This window comes from Sceloporus undulatus, chromosome 1, assembly GCF_019175285.1.
Source record: "Sceloporus undulatus isolate JIND9_A2432 ecotype Alabama chromosome 1, SceUnd_v1.1, whole genome shotgun sequence".
NCBI classification, from domain to species: domain Eukaryota; kingdom Metazoa; phylum Chordata; class Lepidosauria; order Squamata; family Phrynosomatidae; genus Sceloporus; species Sceloporus undulatus.
In genome coordinates this window covers 243,486,245-243,505,260 of record NC_056522.1, presented here as the reverse complement: position 1 = coordinate 243,505,260, position 19,016 = coordinate 243,486,245, and the positions used below count along the sequence as shown (strand labels likewise).

The window sequence follows — 19,016 nt, the reverse complement described above, 5'->3', positions numbered from 1 at the left end:
GCATCAAACCATCTGTTTAACTATGCTAGAGAACTATGACAGCCTTGAGCATCCTAGAAAGTAGGCTGAGTCCCTATTTTTCTCTTCCAGCCTCTCCCCACTAAATTCATGTTTACTTTACAATTTGGCTGCTCTGTGGCTAGCTGATTTATAGTCAGTATGAGATAAAATCATGTATTGTGAATAGCCAAGTGCTCCAAAGCACCAACTTCCACTTCTATTCATTACAAATTTATCTGTAATGTAAATCAGTTTGGCAAGACCTTTCCCATTCTCCAAGGAGTAATATTTTCAGATGCATGACCAGAGAATATTCTGGATAAATTCTGGGCAATACTCAAATCCGAGACATACATTACAGAGGGTCCATCAAAATCTGTGGGTTTCTAAGGGGAGCTATACAAATTGAGTGATATCCTTCAGAATGTGGGGGCATGTTTTATGAGAACACATGTGAAAGAAGCAGTATTTCACTTGCTGGGGCATTTACACATCCAATACCAGGAAAAAAGACAGAAAATTATATCTCAAGAATGCACAGAAATCAAGATTATACAAGTGTAATGGATTTTCAATGAAAATTCTTCCTCAGAAAAACTTTTAAAAGAGGACAATGTGTTCCCCAGTATTTTCTGCAGTTAATTTTTTTGTGTTGGACCAGAATAGTTTTGCACAACCTTTTGATTTTTATTTCGTCCCCCATTCTGATATGGATGTTTCCCTCTTTTGCTTCTCTCCCCGTTTCCTTTTCACCATTGCACATATGTACATACATTACCCATGCCCTTGGCAACCATATTCTCAATATTACTGAAAAAGGGCCCCATGTATCTAGTAACTTAAATACACAGGCTTGTTCCTTATGATGTCACTGGGTAATATCATGAGCTCCAAAAGCAAGGGACAACTGTACATAGGGCCCTTTCCTATTAATGATGGCCATGCACATGGTGTGTTTTGGCCAATGGCCATGTTGTCTTAAGAAGAAGGGCCAACATATCCATTCTAGCATTTGCTAAATGGGTGAAAGTCAGGGGTGTAGTAATAGCCTCATTTTCCCCCTCCCCATAAAAATTTCACCCCTAGATAAATTTTCTTTCAGCCCACAAATTCATAGCATTGCAGAGATTGAGTTACTGAAATTCATTGACACCTGTGTTTACATTCCTAGGGGATGCCTAAACTATTTCTAAATTATGAACTAAAGTTTTAAGTTACTGCACTGCTAGAAATTGGAAACTGAAGGAAAATTTCATTTACAGAAACAGAAGTCATACTGGGGTGCAATGCCCTCCATATAGCAAGACCCCTGAGGAGAGGCAATGCAAGAATCCATAGGTGTCTCAAATCCTCATGTGAATTTTTCCACTCATCAATGCTATCAGACTACTCATATCACCAAGAACAAACATAAAAGCCCAATTTTTAATCTGGGAGAGCCCATTTTATAACGTAAGTTTGCAAATCTAATGACACTGCAAAGCAAAGTGGGAGTTATGAAAGATAAGATAACATATAATGATGAATTGAACAAGAGATTCTACAAATGACTGTATCTGCCAGCTTGCCACTGTGACTAATTCCTCCCTCAGAAGTGCATAATGCCAAGTCTGTCTTTATTAGGACATTGCTCCCAACACCGTGAACGAACAAGACAAAGAAATGAAGGTCATGAATGTTTCAAAATGAATTTGCTGATCAGTGTAGTTTCTAGTAATTAGAAAAAAAACATTCCCTTTACAGTTAAATAGAATGTTAGTATCTATGGAGTCATTGTGCACAGGGAGTTTTTTCTACAGTTGTTGCAGCAGAAGCTGGCTTTGTGATAAAGTCAAGAATCTTAACATTTTAAACCTTTTGTTATGACCTTATTTTGCCCGTACAAACTGGTTGTTTGTTGTGATGCTGGGGAGGGGGTGGGGACAATTATCATAATCATTTATTCTTTCTAGTGTGCTTAACTCTCTCAAAGTGGTTTACATTAAGTAAACATTCACAATAACCCTGCCTGCAGGCTTACAGTCTAATAACAGTGGTCTTGTTTAATCACTACTGTGAGCTGCCTGGAACCTTCCTGATTATGGAGGCGGCTGGAATGATCACACAGAGAACACACAGAATTCACCTTCCAAGAATATCTAGTTACCACAGCTCTCCATATGTTGTTGACTTCCAGGCTAGACAACTGCTATGCATATATATGGGCCCTACCTATGAAAAGTGTTCAGAGTCTACAGCCATGTTAAGAAACAGAACACATGATATGTAACAATCTGGTGTACTTCTGCATGCAATCTGAGAGATAGTCTGCTAGGCATCTTTTGTCTATAGATTGCAACCACTCATACTTGCAATAACTCATACACTTCCAGTAAGTGAGAAATCAGGTTCACACACATCTGCAGGATAAACTCCTTTAAGCCCCTTGCAGCCATGTTCAAATGGGTAGCATGTAGATGAAGCCAACCTTTAAAGTAAGCACAGAAGTCAATCAATTCTAGTTCCAAATTCAATTAATTTATTAAATAGCAATGCAGATAAATGATTAGAAATACTCAGAAAGTTTTAACAAACTGTATTAGCTATCTAAACATATAAGAAACTGAACAGTAACAATTGAAATGGCCATCATTGAAGGATACCCATGGCAGTGCATTAGCCTGGTCTTACCTACTTGCTGTACATGTAAAGGGAAAGTTAATTTCTTTCCCAAACTTCCTCTGTACTCTCATTTTGTGTTCAAGAATTTTGGTTTCAAGAATGGAGCCATTAGTGAACTGTAGTTTAGGCAGCAACAGGGTACTCTGTCTTAAAACCTCAGGTCTAGACTAAAGAAGCAATAAAACCAACATTATACAGAATTTTGAAAACAGAAAATCAGTGGAAGCAATAAAAAGCAATGAAAACTATACAAAGGCCCTTTACAGACCGGTAAAAGTGTGTGCCCTGTGGGTGGGGTAAGGGCTGAGTGTCCCCTCGCTCAAAGCCCTCACCTCACTGCCCGGGTGTCATCTTGGTGCGCACCTGTTCAGATGGCATATGCCATGATGATGCCACTTTGGTGCAGCACTCAAACAGCACTGCGCCAAAGGGGCATCATCAAGCCATGCGATGGTGGCTGTGGCGCCCCTTCGAGGGCACAAAAAGGAGCCGGTTTTACCAGCTCATTTTTGTGCTCTATGGAGGCTGTATTGGTGCCATGGCATGCAGTTGCCATGGCACCAATCCGGGACAGAAAGGGGCAGCATTCCACCGCCCCTTCCTTCCCATCTGTAGAGCTCCAAAGTCACCAATAAGGAGCAAGAACTATTGCCACACTGTATGACACAGATGTTCTTTGTGTCTCATGCTGGTATTCCCACTGGTATCTTTATCTACAGAATGTAGCACAATGTTTTAGAACATGGCTCAGAATGTTTTGTACATGTTTAACTTAACTTGAAATTACAAAGCACTTACATTTTCTGTTTCTAAGCAGACTTCTTCAGCATGATGTTATCTTCTTCAGGCTTTCTGACCTTACAGCCTGGGAAGCAAGATAGTGATTAGAGAGAGAAATTCAAACCTTGGAAGGGTGAGTCCTGAATACTTCAGTTCTTTCACATTTATCTATTAGCCTGACATGGATCAGCGTAAGGGGAGAGTCTGCTCCAACTACATCGCTAGACCAGTTCTTTCTTAAGAGGCTTTTCTAAAAAGTAAAGGAGAAGATTGGATCTGTCATGAAACTATTTGGTTTCATGATTGACTTGCTCTCCTGATTGCTTGGGGTGCAGCTTAAATGGCCCTGGACTAAGACAGTGTAACAAACACCCACTTCCCGATAACAGTGCCCAGATATCTTGAACATCAACTGACTCATTGCATAGGATAGCCTTATCGTAGGTGATCAGATTGCTAGAACTGATCAAGGCCTCCCAGTGGGTTTCCATGGCTGAGTGGGGTCTCTCAGTCCTAGTACAGTACTCATGCCACTAAAGCATGCTAGGTCTCAAAAGTATTAAGCAGGGACCTTTTAAAACAAATGTTACATACACTGCTCTGTGAGCCTTTTCTTAATAAATAAGTTCTAATCTATCTTTATCTATTTACTGATATTCAACCAATAACTTTCACATCTTGAGAACAGGGAGATTATCACACCTGGAAATTCCACCGGGATAGACACAGGATTGAAAAGTCAAAACTAGGTGTTATTGCAACTGTGGGTGGATGAGTGCAACCCATATGCAACCCAGACACTAGCCATGCTTATCCAGCAGTTTTGATCCAACAGGAGTCTTTCCTCACTATAACATTTGTTAGATCATATAGATTTATTAAATTTTGGAGTGTGTGTGGAGTTCACTTTGACCCCAAACTGACCTCCTAGGGACACTGCCATTTCTCCAAAGAGAAGAGGTCATGTAGGCATCTTGCAAAGAAGGGGACAGGAGCCCTAGAGAATAATAACTGAAAATTCCCCAAAGGAAGTTTGGGAGTTGCTAAGCAGGAAAGTCCTCACCTCCAAAAACCAGCACAATACTGGCTGTTTGTTTTCAGCCTCACACTTGATGGCTCAGTGATTAAATCAATAGCCACCCATTCATCTGTTTGCCTTACCCAATTGTGTCCAGATCCAAGTGAATTGGCCAGGCTATTCTTCACCTTGGCTCCACAAAAGCCCAGGTCTTTACAGCCAAGCCATTAATCTCATCGCTAGAGGTTAGAATTTGCCTATATAACCTTTAGATCCATTTACCCAAGTGTGCTATAGTCAGAATACAGCCTGGCTTCACATCAGACTGGACTCCCTCGGCCATTTACCCCTATGCTTCAGCAGCTGTGTCTTTTCCATCATCTACATCCATATTGGGTTCCCAGAGAAGCCTTCAGAAGTAAGTATTTCCCGTAGACTTGCCTCTCTCAACTCTCTCCTGAATTTCCCTTCTTTACTTTCATTGAGAAGTGTGTTTGTGTGTATGTGTGTGTCCTTTCCTGTATGTTTGTTTGCCCTTTTAATAAATATTTAGACTTAATTTGAACAGTCTGTCTCAGCGTCGTCTCTCAAGGGATCATTTGGCCCTCTGGTATATACTACAGGACACAGTCTTGCAAGGGGTGTTGTTAGGACCCCACTCTCAGCAATGTGAGCTAAATTTTTTAAAATCCCCTAACTGGAAACTTCCTAACACTATATAGTGCTATTCTGATTGCCATGGCCGCATATGATGTAATGCTGGGATTTGCAGTTGAGGAAAGGGCATCTCTCAACTAGAGAACTCCTCTGATGCCTGCAACCAAATTACAAAACTTCAAGATTCCATGGGATTCATTCCTTATAGTTGATCATAGTGTTATAATTGTGTATTGTGAAAGGGCTACAGGACTTAAACTACCAGAATGCTTCATTATTGACTATGCTGGCTGGGGTTTCTGGAAGTTGATCTGGAGAACCAAACATTTAAAACCACTGTTCTGGGGCTTAGGCAGGGTACAAACCACCAAAAAGAGGTGCCTCCCCAGCGCCACTCTTTGCTCCGCAGGAGTGTCGCAGCAACCAAATTGTGTGGCGCTGCTGCAGAGCAAAAAAGGAACACCTGGAAGTGGCTCCTTTTCGTGGCATTGCTGTGCCGCTGCAAAGCGTGAGAGACATCGCAATGACATCACAGCTGTGCCACCCCGTCTGGAAGCAGCGCAGATGTGACATCATCATTATGCAGTCTATCTTGTGGGTGTGCTGCAGCTGCGGCGCCCTCGTCACATGCGAGGGCTGCCAGGTGTGTGGGCGCTCCGCTCACCAGCCAACCCTCGCATGTGATGAGGGCGCCACAAAGAACCGTCTGTTCTGGGCCTTACTTAAAGTGGAGGAAGAATATGTCTCAATTCTATCAGCCTAAATCTTAAAAAAAGAAACTAACTATGTCCTTAGGACAGGTAATATAGTGACAGGGTAGAGACCTGGGGCAAATGAGGACATTGCGCCCAAAATAAGAATTTTGCCTCCTGCCCATTGAATTTTCTTTTAGTCTTTAAATTTCTAGCATTGCAACATCTTAAAACTGTATTTGACCATTTAGAAATGCAGTTTAGGTATCCAAAGAAAAAGGGCAAGCAAAGTTACCAAGGTAATTTTAACAAAGGAAATGTAAGAGCTATAGGTATGAATAGTTTTCAGTGTCTCTTTTAATTAAAGCACTCTTTTCACTTAAGAAGGCAAAATGATTTCAACAACACTATGCACTAGTTCTCATTATGTTTTTTAAATTATGTTTTGCTTGCTGTTGTGTGCCTTCAAGTAATTGCAGATTTATGCAGACTTAAGGCAAACCTATAATGGGCTGTTCTTGGAAAGATTTGTTCAGAGTTTTTTTTTCCTTTGCCTTCCTCTGAGACTGAGAGAATGTGACTTGCAAAAGGTGACCCAGTGAGTTTCCAAGGTTGAGTGGGGATATGAATCTAAGTCTCTAGAGCTGTAGTCCTCTGCTCGAACTATGGTGCCACACTGGCTTTGTAGGTATACATAAATACTAGATATTTAATTAAAAAAACAAACAGCTTCATTTATATATCACTTCATACTGAACTAACAGTGTCTAAGCAGTTTACAACTGTAAGCTAATTACCCCCAACAATCTGGGTACTCATTTTAGCGACCTCGGAAAGACGCAAACCTGAGTCAAGCTGGAGCCCTTTTGCTGATATTGAACTTGCAACCTTATGGTTTTGAGTGAGTGGCTGCAGTACAGGCATTTAACCACTGCGCCACCAGGGCTCCCTTAATCAAAGATGGAAGGTGCACATATGTAAAATTAAGGATATCTCCTTTATAATCCAGTGTTGGTGGTTTAGACCAATTGAATTTATTATTTTTGAGGCATATTGTTGTTGCTGCTGCTGTGATTGGTATTACTCATTTGACTCATGTGTATTCTTAGCATTTGGAAATAAGCAGCTGGACATTTTTTACCCATGGATGTGTGGCAAATCCAGACAGAATAAGAAGACCTGACCCTCTGTGATGATCTCTTATCAGGAGATTTCTATAATAAGATAAAATAGAAGCAAAGTAACTGTGAAATTAACAGTATTTTATTGCTGTGATGCCGTGGATAATGTGTTTAACTCCGTCAAACCCTGTCTTCAGTACATTCATGGCTGGGAATATCAATGTTTTTTCAGAATAGTTTGGTCTTTCTCTGAATGAACACATAATTATTCTTTTGCTATGTCGTATCCTCAATAATAATCCATTAGGCTGAGTAGCCAGACAAGTCCCTAGGGTATTTCTTTCCTGAAAAATGCCAACTGAATACCGTAAGTGTGATTCTGCTAGTAGATTATTGGAGTACATAAAACAAAAATATATTAAATCATCCTAATTTATTCTAGTAAAAAGCCCAAAGGTGTGTCATATTCAAGATGGATATACTCACAGTGGGATCCTCCAAGTTCAGATGATCAATATCCTACTTTTAAAAAAATAATATACTTCGATCCCTTGAATAAAAGTTTTTGAATCCATCGGGGCACATAAATCATATTTAACTATTTGGAAAAAAAAACATTTACACATACTTTTAAGGCTGTTTGGATTCATAAGCCAGAAATCACTAGGGACTTATTGCCTATGTACCTATTCATTATGTTACTGTAGTGCATGCTGGGCCTAATGGAAACATGGAAGTAGCAAACAAGCACAGCAATAGAAAAGATTCTACTCCACATGTGAACTTTTTGTTTTGTTTAGTTTTCTTGATTAAATAATAATGCATAGCGTCTTGCTGAGTTGCTGAGATCATGCTAAACCACAGGCAAAACACTTCAGCTTGAGTCACACATATGGCCCAGTGGTAAACTTAGATGCCATGAAAGAAGTACTCCTCGTCTCACCAAGGGGGTGTGGGAACATGGTGGAGCCTCTGCCTTAATCCTTTAAAATGGATATAGCTCCCAGAATGTGGTGAAGTCACATCTTCATGTTTGGTGCAATCAGAGACCAATCAGCAAAGCTGATTAGCTCCTCGGCTTGGATCCAAAGTGGGATATGCCTGAGTGGCCTTTATTTTCAATATTTGTATTTTCTTTTCCATTTCTATTCTCATTGGGGGATTACAGATCTCCAGCCACAAGAATTAATCTAGATGTTCTTGTGTATAGACTTAAAAATGCCTTTTCATCATGACACATACATTGTACCATTGTGCGCACATCAAATTTCATTAAAGCTAAGCAGTATTGAGGCTGGTTAATACTTGAATGGGACATACCGGGAATATTCAGGTAGGATTGGAAAAGAATGGAGACCCACTGGCAGTCTCAGTTGATAACACTAAGTTAAATGAATCCAGATTCTACTTAAGTATAATGCAGGGTTTTTGTGTGTGTGTGGCTGTCTGTATGTCTATCAATATATGAGGATTAGTGATGCAGATTTCTCTCTTTATTCTTCCTGTCCCTGAAAGGGATGGGTGGGAATTTTTATTACTCTTCTTGCTCCTTTATGGAGATCAAGATATTTCGACTTGTCCACCCCTTACAGAGAAGCAGCCCATTCCTGACAAATTCTTGAAGAATGGGGGCTATAAAACACTCCACTGGCTTTCTTTCCCTAACTTTTTTTGTAGTTATCAATATGAATCATATAACTCCTTTTGCGGAATCTAACAAGAAAGAGTGATTTGTTTAGTCTTACAATGGAATTCCCTCTCCTCCTCCCCTCCTGCAGTCTAGTGGAGTAATTCAAATTGTCTTGACTGAGACAAACACAATGGAATGGGGAATATCAAGTTATCTAAGGCCTGTTACAGACTGCCAAAATAAAGCTGCTTTGAATCTCTATGGAAGTATGCTATTTAAATGATGCATGGGTCTGGAGGTCACGCCAAAGCCACACTTCATTCCTAAGCACTGGAGTGCAGCTTTGGTGCAGCTTCCGGATTCTTAGGACGCATGCATCATTTAAATAGCATACCTCCAAAGAGACCCGAAGCAGCTTTATTTTGGCAGTCTGTAACAGGCCAAAGAGATCTTATTGTAACTGTCTATGTTTATTTATAATGCCAGGTGCATGTGAAACACATGTGGATATATATACTTTTATGATCTAAAGGTATGATGAATATTTTGCTGGTGACTGGAGAGTGCCATAAATACTTGGCTGTCTTTACCTTTCACAGTGTCTAACAAGTAAAAATAGCCTATGTTTAACTTTAGAACTAAATTCCTTCCTCTCCCATTCCCCTCCTGCAGCCAAATGGAGTAATTCAAATTGCCTTAATGAAGACTCACACAATAAAAATGAACTGCCGAAGCACTGTTATTTTTATTATTTAACCCTAGTGAAGATGGCTTCTAACTCCCAAACATCATGTGTTAAGTGGACTGTAGTCCATTCCCACATGGTCAAAAAAAGTTTTGTTAATCTTGAAGGCACCACTCTCTTTGTTACTGCTCTCTCTCTCATAACAGAGAAATATGGCTGTCTTATGATTAAATCAATCTAACGGGGAAATGCTTCATGTGCCATCTTTTTCATTTGGTGAAACTAGGGAGAGGAGGAATCAAATGGTCCTTGCTGAGTCAGCTGTCTCATCTCTTCTCCACCTGTCTCAGCTCTTCTCTTTTCTGAAATATATAATTTGATTTTCTTTGATCAGCTAATAAAGAAAGCCCTATGGTTTATAGGTAGTGGAGCATTAGCACTTTCTTATTTGTCTTAATAAAACAGTTGTAATTCGACTTCCTGGTTGGTCTGGCGAGCCGAGAGGACATGTTTGCAGAGGCTCTGCAAACTTGTCTGCGGTGCATGGGTAAAGCTGCTTCAAATTGCCAGCAAAAGCAGCAGAACACTCCACAAGAAGTGGTCTTTGGAGGGGGCTCCTATATCCCTCAAATATCTTAGAAGATAGAGGGGGCAGCCAGCCACAACTGCGCCATCTCGCAGCGGTAGAAACCGCGGAGACTCGTCGCCAATTTTTTAAAAAAAGAAATCAAGGTAGAAACTTCTTTTGGGTCTAGGGGATTCCTTGGTACCTAATTTGCTGGATTTCTACTACATGCTGACGCTTAGCTAATTCCAATAAAGAACTTTGCTTGCATATTTAACATTCAAGACTTTTAAGCTGAATGAAAGTAAAAGGGGACCCTTTGGAACACCAAAGCCCAAACTGAGAAATCAAGCTTCTAATTAATAACAGAGGCAGTGGAAATTATAAGCAGTGCTGCCTGAACTTATCTTTTTTTTACTTTTGCTATTTTCTTCATCTTAAAATATATAACAAGAACAAGGAAGTAACTTAAACTTACTTGAGAGGAATCTCTTTGTGCAAACAGGACTTCTCAGTCTCTCAGCGTTTGTGTGAAACTTGCAGGAAGTTTGGCTGCAAAGCAAACACAGGAAACGGCATCAGAGTATGCTTGGCATGCCAGGAATTGTAGTTTTATAAGCTCTATAACAGATTTAATGTACTGTAAGAAGAAAAACAAAGTCAACAAGTTAATCAAATAATTAAAGGAATACAAGGAGTCTCAGTATTTGTTTATATATCCATATATTTACATTTACTGGCTGGGATTTGTATTACTTTTTTTCTCTTCAAATCTACTTTGCTTAAAGCACAAGATTGCTATGGACACTAGGAAAAAAACTCAGCTTCAGGCACAAAACGCAAAAATGAACCCGAACTCGGCAAGAAGAACATCGATTGACCAACAAACAACACAAGTACTACCTGAAAAATCTCTCTGTTTTGAGGATATTCGAAAAATAACATCTCAACTTAGTCAACAAATGGACAATTTAAGTAAGGAAATGAAACTTTTCAAGACGGAGATAAAGAAAGAATTACGTGATGATCTGAAAGAAATTAATAGTACAGTTGAGAAAATATCATCAGATTTGAAAAATATGAAGGATAAGATCGACAACTTAGAAGATAAACAACTGGATGCCCAAGAGGAAATTGAGGAGATCAAAGTAAGGCAAAATTACTACAAAGAGGAACAACTGATCCGGGATGCTAAACTGAGGGAGAAATGTATCAAGATCAGGGGTCTCTCGGAAAAAGAGGGAGAAAATTTATATACTAGAATAATTCCAGATTTGGCAAAGTTTTTACAAATTGAAGAACATTTTTGTCTAATGGAAACAGATAAAATGTTCAGATTGAATTCGAAGATTGCTAAACAAGAAAAAATAGCTAGAGACATTGTGATCTACTTCCTGTGGAAAGAAATGTGAGATCGCATTTTGAGACTCCACAGAGCGACCCCATTAATAATTGATGACCAAGAGGTACTTCTGTTTAAGAATGTTCCCACTCAAATTTTGCAAAGGTGTAAGGAGTATAAGTTTTTGACTAAGGACCTTCAAATGAACAGCATCCTCTATCGGTGGATAATACTTAAAGGGGATTATTTTATGGTTTAAAAAGAAAAAGATTAAATTGAAAACAGTTCAACAAGCAAGGGTTTTTTTGGGAAAAATATATAAAGGATAAGAAAAAACCCAATAGGTCAGAGGAAAAAAATCAAAACAACTTTGAGATAGTACCTGGAAAAAAGGCACATAAGGTATCAGTGACTGATGTTCCTACTGCTTCTTTGCTTACACTTAAGAACTTAAGTAATGATCCCTTAATGATATTTCCTGACAACGGTTTGACTAATAAAGTACTCACAGAAGAAGGAGACAAGGATCTGGTTGATGACCCAGCTGTGGAATTAGAAGATTCTGATCCAAGACATGATGAGGACTGAGAAACTTAAATTCTTGACATGGAACGTGAAAGGTATTAACAGAGTGATTAAGAGGAAAAAGATTTGGTTGTTTTTACAGAAACAAAACTGTGATATATGTTGTATTCAGGAAACTCATATTCAAAAATCTGATTTAAACTTTCTTAAGAATCCGAAACTTGGTCACTGCTTTGCAGCTGGCTCAGACAAAAAGAAAAAAGGGGTTGCTTTATATATTAAACAAAAGTTACCATCACAAGAGGTTTTGAATGACCCGAATGGGCATTATATAGCGGTACTATCCCAAATTCAAAATCAAAAGACTTTAATTCTAGGAATCTATGCCCCTAATGAGAAAAAAGATAAATTCTATGTGAAATTATTAAATAAAATTAAATAAATTTCTTTTGATAATATTGTTGCTTTAGGGGACTGGAATGGGGTGATTAACCCTTCTTTAGACAGATTCTCTGATTAAAAACATTAAAAACTCACAAGTCAAACGACCTAAATCTTTTTTTGATCTGATGGATTTTTGTGTAATGGAGGAGGGATGGAGATCAAAATATGACAACGCTAAAAGCTATACCTTTTTTTCAGAAGTGCATCACTCTTGGGCAAGGCTAGATATGTTTTTGGTGTCAAAGGGTCTTTGTCCAAGAATAAAAGAGACTGAAGTTTTACCTAAGGTAATGTCAGATCATAATCCTGTATTAATGACACTGTTAATAGGAGATAAAGCATGGGATTGGAAATTAAACAACTTGCTTCTAAAGAACGATAGAATTGTGCAGGAAGCTAAAGTGATGCTGACTAATTATTTTAAGGAAAACACAGAAGCAGATACTAATTTGAATACTATATGGGATGCCTCTAAGGCAGTAATGCGGGGCTTTTTTATTCAAAAGGGTTCAAAATTTTTAAAAAATCCAACAGGGAAAATTTAAAGAGTTACAAGATAATTTAAACATAAAAGAAACATTACTCTTAAAATCCCCAAATAAGAAATCTATTAAAGATGAAATTAGCTATATTCAAAAACAAATTTCTAGTTTATTAGTAGAAGAAGTAAACAAGAAAATGAAAAAGACCCGACAAAAATACTTTGAGCATGCAAATAAAACAGGCAAACTTTTGGCATTTCAGTTAAGAGAAAAAGCACATAATAATAGCATTACTTCAATCCAAACAGAGGGTATTCATTACTCTGATCAATATATTATCAAAAGTGCCTTTAGCAAATTTTACTCAGGATTATTTAAAAAGGATGATATCCATAGCGAACAAATAGAAAAATATTTAGATAACAGATTAATAAGGTCCTTGACTGAAAAACAAAAACAAATGCTGGACAGAGACATCACGGCACAAGAATTAGCCGAAGCGATAAAAATGAGTAAAAATGGGAAAGCAACAGGCCCAGACGGGTTTCCATCAGAATATTATAAAACTTTTAAGGATGTATTGGAAACTCACTTATTAAAAGTATTAAACAATATCTGGAATGATGATTTACCCAAATCTTGGTTAAATTCTGACACGATCTTAATCCCTAAAGCAGAAAAGGACCCATCCAATATCTCTAATTACAGACCGATTGCTTTGTTAAACGCCGATTATAAATTATTCACACATATCATAGCTTTAAGATTTAAAGTAATTCTCGCAGATTTAATTAACTCAGATCAATGCGGATTTTTGCCAAATAGGAAATTAAAAGAGAACATAAGACATATATTAGATATATTAGAATATCATGGTAAAAGGGTGGATAAAAAACTGGCTTTAATTTTTATAGACTTTCAAAAGGCCTTCGATAGCGTTAATTGGACATTCATGAAAGCAATAATCAAAAAGATGAATACGGGGAATAAATTTCAAAACTGGATAAATAAGATATATCAACCACAAACAACAAAGTTAATAATAAATGGTGAAAAAACACACAACATTAATATATTGAAAGGAACTAGACAGGGCTGCCCTTTATCGCCCTTACTTTTCATAATAACCCTAGAAATACTTAATAATACAATAAGAGAGGATACAAAAATCACAGGTGTTAAAGTGAAAAAAGACCATTTTAAGCTGAGGGCATATGCAGATGACTTGGTTATCTCATTATCAAATCCTTTAAATAATATTCAGTGCCTTACTGAGACTCTCGAGCAATTTGGCTCGGTTTCAGGGTTGAAGATAAATAAAGATAAAACTTCTATATTGATAATGAATATGACAAAAAAGGAAGAAGAGGAATTGAAAGTAAAAACATCTTTTCAAATAAAAAAAAAGATTAGGTATCTTCAAAAATAACTATGAAAAAACTTGGAAATCTATTAAAAAGGATGTGGAGAAATGAAATAAGATCGGACTCTCTTGGTTAGGTAGAATCTCTACTATTAAAATGAACATCTTGCCCAGGATGATGTTTCTTTTTCAAAACATCCCAATTTTAACCAATGAAAAACCTTTCAGGATTTGGCAAAGCGATATTAGTAAATTTATTTGGGAAGGAAAAAAAGCCAGAGTCAGAATGAAAGATATGCAGGACTCCTCTGAACAAGGTGGATTGGCAGTTCCAAATTTTAAAATTTATTTTCATGCTTGCTGCTTTGAGTGGATTATTGACTGGTGCAATTTAGAAAATAGAAGCTTACTTAACTTGGAGGGATACAACAATGTTTTTGGGTGGCATGCATAGTTATTTTATGGTAAGTTAAAAGCAAATAAGGATTTCCAAAATCATTGTATTCGGAAGGCTCTAATTAAAACATGGCTTCGGTATCAGCCCAGATTCTTTAAAAAAAAAAAAACCCTTATGGGCTTCAACAAATGAAGCTTTTCATAAACATCAAGAATTTTTCCCTGGGAAATGGATTAATTATAGACAATTAGTGAATATGGTTAATTCAACACAAAATTTAAGGTTAAAAACACATGAAGAGCTTCTAAATGAGGGATATCTGATTAGCTGGTTTACCTACAGACAAATTAAAGAGAGATTCATAGAAGACAAAAATTTTACCGGTATAGATTTAAAAGGGTCAGTTATAGATGATATTTTATTTTCAAAAAAACCCAGCAAAATTGCTAGGCTATATAAGATATTGTTATCTTTAGAGATGGAGGAAGAACATATTAAAAAATCTATGATTAAATGGGCTCAGGATTTCCAGCATAACATCCCATTAATCCAATGGGAAAAAAACTGGAAAATAAGAATAAAACACACTGCGAGTTATGCCCTCAGAGAAAACTATTACAAGATGCAATTTCTATGGTATCTGACCCCATCGAAATTAGCAAAAATCTATTCCAATGTAAACCCAAACTGTTGGAAGTGCAATAAAGCCCCTGGTTCGTTCTTTCATATATGGTGGAATTGCCAATATGCAAATAAATATTGGAAACAGATTCACAAGTGGGTACAACAAATTTTAAATTATAATTTTTCCATGTACCCAGAATTTTACTTATTGGGTATAGTACTAGATGATAATTTAGAGGAAAAATTTGGAAGACTTATATTTTATCTGACCTCAGCAGCGAGGGTGATCTATGCTGGAAACTGGAAAAATAAAGATGACATTGATTATAACAAGTGGTTGTTAAAAGTGATAGATTTTTCTGAAATGGACAAACTTACCTGCCGGATAAGAGGACTCAATTGGGAAACCTGTAAAGAAATTTGGAAACCAGTTAGTAGCTTTTTAGATAAAGAAAAGCAAATTAAATACATTGTTAATTGATATTTCTGAGACATAGATACTGTTATATATATCAGAAATTCAAATTTTAGTTTTTCAAATGGTAATACTTCCTTGTTTTCTTATTTTATTGTCTGAAGGACATCAAGAAAAACAGAGAAAAGTTTTGGAAATTTTACATGATGTAATGATCTTCTTATTTTCGATAACGCGCAAGATCCTGTAAGTAGCAGATGGTCCTAAGAATAATATTGACAGATATTTTGAGGTATAAATAAGGTGTTAGCAAGGTTACGTAACTGTTACTTAAAATGATATTTGGAATTAGCAGGAAGAAAAAGATATCATAGCTCAGGGAAGCACGTAGTAGAATCCAGGAAGGAAATTTTATTTGTGTTTGTCAATGACTGTTGAGTTTGTTTTGATGTATGTGATATTTTATTTTTTTGTTTCTTCTGTGTAATGAGGGGAGGGGATGATATTGGGAAGGGGTGATGTTAAATGTATGTATTGTATTGTTTTTATGTACTGTGGTATTAGGTTGTAAATGTACAAACATGATGTTATGTTTATATAATGTATTGTTGGTTTTTAAGAAATAAAATTTATAATAATAATAATAAAAAAATAAAACAGTTGTAATTCAACATATACAAATCACTCCATGTCTGCCCTTTTAATGGGTAGTTCATCATTAATTTGAATGGAACCATGAAGAAAGAAACAACAGATTACAAAGCACATTTATTCACTCAGCTGAAATGTGTGACAGTTTTGCATTATTCAATCCTCTGTGTGGTTTCCCTCTGTGATTAATATAACAATGTTCCTGATTCCATTGCTAACTTGAGAGATCTTGTCTTTGCATTCTTCATGACATGGGGGGCATCTGTATAATATCTATCAGGTTTAATTGAATGCCACTAAGGGAAAGAAAGGGATCATTGTATGTAATGAAGAAACCCAATTTCCCCTTCTGTTCTTGTTGTACAATGCTTATCATCTTAATAAAGCCTGTCAGTTTATTTTAGGACTCTTCCAGCAGATGTAATAAACGATATATTAAAAAGGAAGCTGGACAGAGAGAGAAAGAGAGAGAGAGAGATTAAGAATAAAGAGGCAAAGGTTTTGATTAAAATAAAATAGGTTAGATACAAAATGTATATTCTGTAAAGGATACTGAAATCTTTGCAGGTACAGAAATCTAACAAAGGCTTCTGATGAAAAAAGTGGAGAGGTGGTTTTCAAAATTCCCCAGATCACACCAACAATATCTTCCACACTGTTCCAGAGAATCCTCCAACATGAAAGGACAGCTTTTCTGGAAATTCCAGGAGGAGGGAGGAAAATAAATAAAATTGCCTCCCTCCCTACACTTTTTACATTAACAGACAGCAGCATCAACTGGTTTTGGACACAAGCTCTCTGAACAGACATTTCACCAAGACTGCCAACAGATTAACTCTCCTTGCTGTTGTAGCTTTGGTCAATAATGTTGCATTTAGGGCTTTATATGGTTCACTTGTCAATTTTATAGGTCATATTGGCTTTATATAATGTCTTGATGCTAAACAGAGAGCTTGTGTCCAAAACCAGTTGATGTTCTGGTAACTTCGAGATTGGATTTCTGCAATGTACTCTACATGGGGCAACCCTTATACCAAACTCGGAAGCTGCAAATGGTGCAGAACATGGCAGTCAGGCTGGTCACTGGTGCTCCCAGGACCAGCCATATAACACCGGTTTTAAAAGATCTCCATTGGCTGCCCATTCGCTTCCGAGCTCAATATAAGGTGTTGGTAATTACCTATAAAGCCCTAAATGGCTTGGGCCCAGGATACCTAAAGGACCGCCTCTCCCCATACATTCCGCCTCGCACACTCAGAACATCTGGGCAGCAGCTACTGAAGGTGCCTGGGGCTAGGTTAGTCTCCACTTCTCGGAGGACGTTTTCCACAGCTGCCCCAGCCCTTTGGAATGCGCTGCCCACAGAGCTCCGGTCGTCTACTACCCTGGCCCAATTTAGGAAGGACCTTAAAACCTTCCTATTCCAACAGGCATTCCCCGAATAAATATCCTGTGGGCCTCCCTCCTCTTTCGTGGCCAAGAGGTTGGGCTATGGGGCTTTTTACTGTTGGTTTGTTTTAATGTGTATTTTATTTTATGTGTATTATTGATTGTATTTTAACTTGTTGTAAGCCGCCCTGATCAGAGGAAGGGCGGCATATAAATAAAAATTTTATTATTATTATTATTATTATTATTATTATTATTATTATTATTATTTATTCTGGAAATCTAAATATTGCCTACAATGGCAATGGTCAATTTCAACCGGTACTCTATTTTTTGCTTCATTTGCTCAAATATTAGTCACTTACTTCTGGAGTTTTTTTAGGCTGCAGGTTAATTTAAGACACATTCTACTCCAATAACCCATAAATGCTAATTATTTGTCACTCTTTGACAAAATAGGAGCATCATTAGGTGCATGCTGGAATGTATGGGCTGCACCAGGTGCCACCCTAAGTGGGTGTGACATCACGGCTTCCCAAACATCTACCTTGGGCAGAAACAGACTTGCATCTCATTAAAATGTTGAAGAGATGGGATGAGTGGTGTGAGGCTCAATGGGAAGACAAAGGTGAGGCCCCAGTTTTAAAAAGAATATATTAAAAATTAAAGCATTTCTTTCAAAAAAATTTAAAAAAACATGTTTTTATTATTTTTATGTTTTCTTTAAAAACATCACATCTTACCAAATTTTCACCTTAACTGCTATGTACATGTAGATACATTTGGACTGTGTGCATGATACTTTAATTTAAAGATAATTTTGATTTTGCTTGTTGTTTATGTCACAACCATTACCACTTCATTAAGTGAAATATGGGAATTACAATTTATTAGCAACATTACTAACATTAGTACAAATAACATTACTAAAGACTCTATACAGTGTGTATGGGAGGGAGTACATGCAGGAGTGACACCATGAGTAACTGCACTGGGTGACACCAACCCTAATGATGCCATTGTGATCAAAACATTGTTCATGGTAAATTGCACAGTAAGATTTTATCTGAAGGGCAATGACAGTACATGGCTGTGGACTGTTTTGAACAGGGATGGGAGAGAAATTTAACATTGTTTGGACATTCAACATTAATATGTATAATGTAATGCAATTATTCTTCAGATTTTTTTACTTCTATGATTTTTTTTAAAAGGGGACTGCCCAACTTACCTGGTCTGGGCCTGCTTTTTTGGGAGGGGGGGGTGGAGCACAGGGATGGCTTGCCTGCTGCGGCCATCCCCGGTGGGCAGCAGCATGGGCTGCCAGGGCCCTGATTGGCTGGTGGGGATGTTTTAGAAGAAGGGGATGGCACTTCTGGTCTGGGGACCAGACTGTAACTCCCAGTGACCACTGGGAGTTTAAGTGCCTCATCATCAGCTGGCAAGCGGACAGTGATCCCCAGGATTGTCTAAAGCACAGGTGTATGCACGAGGAGACCTCACCAAGCAGTGCTACTGATTGGAGCCATCTACCAGCAGCAACTCTTCTGAAAAAAGTTCTTCCACTGCCAGCAG

At 37.7% G+C, this 19,016-nt stretch overlaps 1 long non-coding RNA gene across 1 annotated transcript; it reads right to left on the bottom strand.

Moving 5' to 3' along the window:
• Positions 1-2,375: 2,375 nt before the first annotated feature.
• Positions 2,376-10,329, bottom strand: LOC121928140. The gene is made up of 3 exons (XR_006103449.1): positions 10,288-10,329; positions 3,460-3,526; positions 2,376-2,467 (listed from the first exon to the last, which is right to left on the bottom strand). It is a non-coding gene; the product is annotated as an uncharacterized LOC121928140 (long non-coding RNA).
• Between the last annotated feature and the right edge of the window lie 8,687 nt (positions 10,330-19,016).